This window comes from Belonocnema kinseyi, chromosome 8 (assembly GCF_010883055.1).
Source record: "Belonocnema kinseyi isolate 2016_QV_RU_SX_M_011 chromosome 8, B_treatae_v1, whole genome shotgun sequence".
In the NCBI taxonomy this organism is placed as follows: Eukaryota; Metazoa; Arthropoda; class Insecta; order Hymenoptera; family Cynipidae; genus Belonocnema; species Belonocnema kinseyi.
Window position 1 is genome coordinate 11,236,115 of NC_046664.1, and position 7,586 is coordinate 11,243,700.

The window sequence follows — 7,586 nt, forward strand, 5'->3', positions numbered from 1 at the left end:
AAAATCTCGAACTTGCTGGAACATTTTTTAAATGAGAAAAACTTCAATACTTAATACCTAGTTTGTAATTCTTCTCATTTCAAGGCTTGGTTTTGAGAAATCAGTAAGTTATAAAATCTAATATTCTTAAATTTGTAAATTAAGGTTTAGAAATTAAATTTTTAAGGGTTTGAGTACAAAAAATCTTCTATATAACAATGCTTCGAAACTTATTTTTTTGTATTCGTAAATCAATTTCAGATTTTACGTTAAATTATGAATTCTTAAAACGCACGTAATAAAAACTTCTATTCCTATAATTTTAGAAACATTGACATTAAAATAATTAATTTATTTTTCAATTTTCCGAAGAATAAAATTTTAGACTGTTTATATTAGATATTACTGAATTTGAAAATGCCCGACTAATAAAATTCCCGATAGAAAATTGCCGAATTATAAAATAGCCAAACTAGACAATAAAATTCCCTGAGTTAAATAATTTAAAAAATTGTATAAATATTGTTTGAATTTAAAATAACAATAATTGGAAAATATGTATTTCTGAAAGAAAATTTTTCAAATAATTTTTTCAATAAAATATTTCATAATTGTATTTTTAATGAATAAGTAATATTTATGAAAATTTGTTTGAAATTATTCATATTAGCGAATTTCCTAGTTCAAGAAATTCATAATGCGGAAATTTTCATTCGGGAATTTTCAAATTCAGTAATATAATAAACTGTCGAGAATTTTATTATTCAGGAATTTCCCGATTCATTTTTCTAAATTTTTTTGCTGCAATTTTATTGCACGGAATTTTAAAACTCACCTGTGCTAAAATTGTTATATCCATTTTAATTGATATGCCAAATTTTGCATGCTAAAATTAGTAATAATAATAAGCAAAATTTATATTGCAATCAATAAAATATTGTTTTAATAATAATAATGTCTATAATCATTTTAAAAAGTTGGTTTCAACATTTTTACAAGGATCAAGAGGAAATAAAATCTAATGAACGATAAGCTAATATATTTATTTTTATATCTTACATACGTGAATAACAAATTAATACAAATTGAATAATATAATACGATAATTAGAGTACAAAATGATAAGATATAAAACTTTTTTATAATAGCTTTAGGCTTTATATGTTTCACAATCAGTTAAGTCTGTCGATAGCCGCTATTAGGAACAATAATTTTAAATGCTGATATAAAAAAGAATAAGAAAAGAAAAAATATTTATCTGATTATAATATTTAAATTCATCGTTCCTCAGTCCAATATGGGCTTATAATTAATTAGTTTGGAGTCACATTATTCGTATCGTACTATGCTCTTAAGGTATTTATTTACACACATTTAATTTTTTGTATAATGTACATTCTGTACCGAACATAGATCTTAAAAATTAGACTAGACTAAATAGAATTGTTTAAGACAGTTATTTGTTAACAAAAAATAACACACCGTTTGGAATTAGAAGGCATAATATTGCGCAATATACTCGAATGAGTACTCGCGCACTGCTTCCCTTCCGTTACGAGAGTCGCAACCGTCCCTCGCCCTGTCCCCTGATAAAATGCGTCGGCCAGCAATTCTAGGAATGGCTAAACCGGGGGTTACGAAATCGGGATCCAAGGCTACTAGATTTAGAGGAACTAATTTTAGAAAATAATTTATGCAAGATGAAATTTTGGCAGTTTAGGGATAATTGATTCTATTTCTAATGTAAATGTAATGCTTTTTTTCTAAGAAAATGATGCTGTTATTAATGCAACTTTGCGCTATAAAATATATAAATAAAAGTATTTAGTTGGATTTTTTTAATATATACTTTAGAGCCTCACTAGCTATCCTAAGAAAATATTATTAGAGTTGCTTTTATTATAAACATTTTTTCTTTCCAGTCACGTTGAATGCAGAAATAGATTTATTCTTAAATTTTCATCTGCGGAAGAAATTCTTCAGGGTACCACCTCAAATCAGTTTTGAATTGAAAATGGAACTTTCCAGGTGAAAAATAAATTTTCCACTGATTAAATTTTTTTCAACAAAATCGTTCAATTCAACAAGAAAAATTAATATTTAACTAAAATGATGATTATGAAACTGGAATCGCGGAATTTTCAACCAAAGAGATTGAATCTTTCTCATAAATAGTTCAACGTTTAACTTAATGAAAGAATTTTTTTAAACAGTTAAAATTTAAACTAAGTAGCTTTATTTTTAAAAAAGTAGAATTTTTATCTTAAATTATCAATATTATTATTAAACATTTTCAACCAAAAAGATGGACCTCCAAAAAATAAGATTAATTCTGAAACAATAGTATTAATTATCTGCCAGAAAGATGATTTTTCAACAAAATACATGAATTTTGAATAAAAAAAAAAATTTACTAAAAAATGTGCTAGCTTAATTTTCAGTTAGAAAATTAATTTCTGGCCAAAAAAGTGGAATTTTAATAATAATGATGGAATATTTAACGGATGCAATTGAATTTTTAGAGAAAAAGATGTATTTTCCACCAAAAATATCAATTTCTATAAAAAAAATACGAATGCATGACTATAAATGATATTTTATCAAGCAAAAATTCAATAGTTATATCTTCGGTTAAAATTTTTGAATGACGAAAAAAATAATTAAATTTTTAGTTAAAAAAATATTTTTATTTTATTTATTATTATATAGCTGTTTGAAAAAAATAGGCAAACTTCTCGAAAAAATTCCTTGATTTGAAACAAAATGCCTTTTTATTAAAAATCGATTTTTTTCATTTGAAAATTCAACTGCTTGGTTAAGAATTCATCTATCTTTTTGATAATCCCAATTTCTACTTGAATATTTAAGAATTTTAAGGAGTTAAAATTGAATTTAATATAGTTTTTAGTATTATTTAATTATTTAATTAATCCATCGTGGTAAAATAGTTAAGAATATCTGGGCATATTAATTAAACTTCTGAAATTAAAAAAAAATTATTTATAGTAAACTCGCGAAAAATTATACCTGGAAAAACCTGGAACTGTCAGGGAATGTTTATATGATTTAAGTAGATACACTGGTAGCAAGATAGTTATATATTGTATTTACAGTAAGGTGGTCAAATTTCGTTTTTCCAATTCTTATGCATGTCTTCCGCAAATTTTTACGAATCCACAAAAAAAAACGAAATCCATTAAAAAAATGGTATTTCTCACAAGAAAAAATAAGTTATTGTAAATTTAATTCATAATCATCAATATTAGTCTAAAAAAACCCATAATTAAACAAATTGATTTTGCAAGTTTTTGCGTTTTTTCCAATAAAAAATTGCTAATTGTTTCTAATACGTAAAATAGTACTTTATACTAATAATTAAATGTTTGAATAACTTGTATAAACAATTTGTTATTGTTTTTAGAATTTTTTTCTTAGAATAGAGATAGAAATCCGCGGTTTTTCAAAAATCTTCTAATTTTTGTTAAATTTTCAAATTAAGTCAGTTAGTAATTAATGTTAACAAGCATTATTATTTTTACAATTTATTATTATTTTTCATGATATTCTATTAAAGAATACTAGAAAATTGCAATTTTTTCATAATTTTTTTACTTTTTGTCCAATTTAAAATTAAACTTAGTTAAATAATTCTTTAATCTTAATCAAATTAATTGTCCAAACAATTTGTTATATTTATTAAATATTATCGCTTATAATTATCTTTTTATTTATTAACAGTAAATAGTTGTGGTTTCTTTTGAAATGTATAAATTTTTACCCAATTTTTACTTGATAAAGTAATAAATAATGGAAGTTAACAAACATAATTGTTTATAATTATCTTCTCTTAGGTGAGTGCTACAATTTTGTTGTGAAATCTTAAACTTCTGTTCCGCTTTTAACTGAGTAAGCTAATAATTATTGTAAGTTAATAAACATGCTTATTTAAACAAATTATTATTGTTCATAACTATTTTCACTTAGAATAATGCCAAAAAGTTTCTTTTATCCGAAAATCTTTAGTTTTGCCTTAACTTTTAAGTTTTGAACAAATAAAAAGTCAACCTCAACAAGAATAATGTTCCAAATAGTATTGTACTTTTTCCATTGAATTATTTGTTATCATTTCCCAATGTTTACAAACATTAGTTTTAAGAAAAAAACTATCTTACACAAGATACAAAAAGAAAGAATAGAATAATTAAAAGTATCTGAATATTAAAAGGTCTGTAAATAAATTGTAAAATTTTTGTTTCTAATTACAAAAGGAAATTTATTGCAAAGCATAAAAGAAAAATTTGGAAGTGAACACATTTTGATATCAGCCCCCTCTCCCGTCCTAGAAAACTAAATTCATGAAAAAGAAAGAGATTGTTTAAAAAATATTTCTCTATAATGTTTTTTAATTATTTGCTTATTACTACAAAATGAAAGAAAAGTTAAACCTGTTTAAAAAAGCAATTGTGATCATTTGTTTAAACAAATATTTATGTTACTTTTAATGAATTATTACTTCACTCCAATTGAAAAAATGACAAAAAGATGAAAAATTCAGAAAAATCCACAACTAGCTAGGAACAATATAGAAGAAGATAGTAATGAACAATAATAATTTGCTTAAACAATTATTGTTGCTATATTAAATTGAATGTGAACTCACTCTTAATGAAAAGTGAACAAAAAGTTGGAGAATGACTAAAACCCATAATAAACTATTTAAACAATTTTTTTAAACAAATAATTATCAGTACAAAGTAGTATATTATGTAGTAAAAACATTTTTTATTTTTCAAAACTGCAAAAAGTCGTAATTAGCCCTAAAAATTTGTAAAGCCCATTTTTTCACAATAAAGTTTTTTCTTATTGTTTTGGAAATACTTGTTAAACATAGGTCTTGCGCCACCTCTAAATATAATTTTAAAAAATGGAATTTTTTTTGTGAATTAGATCAAATTTCCGGGAATTTTTTGACCAACCTAATGTATATTATTGAAGCAAGTATATGGAATATTTGTAGGAGTTACTTCTATGTTTAATTTAATTAAATAGTTGACAAAATAATACTATTGGTATCATACATGCGATAAAATTTTATTTTTATCACTTGTATATTTTTCTTAATACATATGTAACAATTTGAGGCATGAGTTTGAAACTTGAATAAATACATTTTATTTATCTACATTTCTAATTCTTCATTGTACAGTGTTCGAATAAAATAAAATTCGAGAGGACAAACCTTGATTCAAGTAATCAGTAGTTGAGGTCAGTTTTGTTCGGACAGATGCAACAGAAGCAATGTTAGACATTTTGAGGAGAATTTTTCAATTCTTTTCAAGAATTTCAATTTTATATTGACAATATTACTACCTAATGACAATAAAACATCCAAACTTATGTTACTTATTTACTTTTAAAAGATTGATAAATGAGTTGTGCTTCATTTTCTCTCGGTCAAAAGAATTATGATTTCTGGTTCAGTGTTCAAGCTGTTTTAAACCTAAATTTAATTTTTCAAGGTAATAAAATATTTTAAATATTAAAATATTGTATGATTTAATATTTCATTATCAATTAATAGTAAAGAGAGGTTTGTTTTTACATACAGAAAACAGATTTATAAAGTTGAAAAGAAATGCTTAAAATATGCAAAATTATTGTAAGATCAGACCACCTATTTTATTAACAAATATAAAGTACCATAAAATATTTTGTATGCTTTAATAAATTTTCTCTCTGGGGTTGGTCCATGTAAATGTAATATATACTCTAACACATTTGATTGCAATCGCAATATATTGCGTTTGTGTTCCCGTTTCAAATATTGACTTCTATCACTCTGCTATTTAAGTTGAACTAAATAATTTATTCGCTACTTACTTAATAATTCCTTGAAGCCATTGGAATACGTCAGGAAAAAATAAAGATATTATTTTAAGATATTTCTTCATTACATTTACATTTTTATTTCTCCTAATGAAGCATATGTATTAATGTTTTGAAAAAAATTGCATAGACTGATATAAAAAATTAGTTTACTGCTGTGGAACGCAACTAAGCTCTCTTATGCGGAGAACCTCGGTTAGACCAGTGGAAAGCACGCGCGCGCACAGCGGGAGCGCACCAATTGCTTTGCGTCTCCTTCTCTGCCGACCCGACTGTTTCTCCGCTTGCGTCCGCATGCGAGAGCCGAGTTTCGTTTTCCGCTAACTTCACATTTGCACCAATCCGCTCTTTAAACGTGAAATATTTTGATTTGGGCTGAGTTCCTAAGCAAATAAACTCTGCACAAGAATATGAACTAAATTTCATAATTCTGAATAATAATTACCAAATTCAATTAACAAGTTAATTTGTGCTGTCCCAGGGTGACCGCTAGACAGGAAAACTGGGAAATAAACGCGAATTTATTTTTCGACGGGAAATTTTTCAATTTTTTAGAAAAAAATCCTTTCAATTCTGATTTTAACCGGTTTTTAAATAATTAGTTTAATTTTGATCTTTTTAAATTATGATATCGTTTAGTTCAGAATGCGCAATTCAAAAATCTTTACTTCAAAAATTGTTTATTTTTAATTTTCAATTTTTTAAAGTAAAGTTAAATTTAAAGACTTTAAAAATGCAGTTTAAAATACTTAAACAATTAAAAATTAAAAGAGTTTAAAATCGAAGACTTTTGACCAAAGACATTTTTAGTTGACCAACTGTGAAAATAAATTAATCAATGATTTATTCAATTGAATTGCACTCTAAGGTTAAAAAAAGTAAATAATAATTGATTGCACAACTTAACGTCAGAATAATATATTTATAATTAAAGGCTCTTACTAAATTTCTAATATAATGTCAGTCTCAAACATTCCATTTTAAAACCATGCAATTTGAAATTTTTCAATGAAGAAAAAGAACAGATACTTAATATTTAGAAATATTTGACTGTACAATTTGATCGTTCTATTTAACCAAATTTAATGTGGATGTCAGAATGTTAAATTTTGATTGCAAATAAAAATAATACACCTATTATTCTTGAAAAAATTTCGAGTAATTTGAAGATATACCTAGAAGATTGGGAAACATTCAAAATTACTACCTGCTTTTAAAACAAAATGTAGATTTTGGCAAATTTCGAATAAAAAATTCAGAAACTTTTTAAAAATTTTAACAGGCTTCAAAAGAATAAAAAACATTTCCCAGGAAAATTAAAAATGATTTTTTATTTTAATCAACTAATTTAAAGAGAGTATTTAAAAAGATTTTTAGCGATTTACAGAATTATCAAAAATGTGTCAAGAGTGTGGAGGATTTTAAGAAAATGTCTTTAATTTGGCAAAACTGAAAAAAAATTAATTTGAAAAAATGTAAAACAACATGTAGATGTTTCAAGATTTTGAAATAAAATTTGGAACCATTTTAATCATTCTTAAGATATTTAAATTAAAAATAATTTAGCTTTTAATTCAAACAGGAAATTTTCAAATTTTAACTAATTCTAAGTAGAAAATAGTATTTATCCAAAAGAATTATAATTTGTCTTGGAACAAGGAAAATAAAAAAATGTATATGAATTACGATCTGGCCAACAGAATTTTTTAAAAGAATGAATT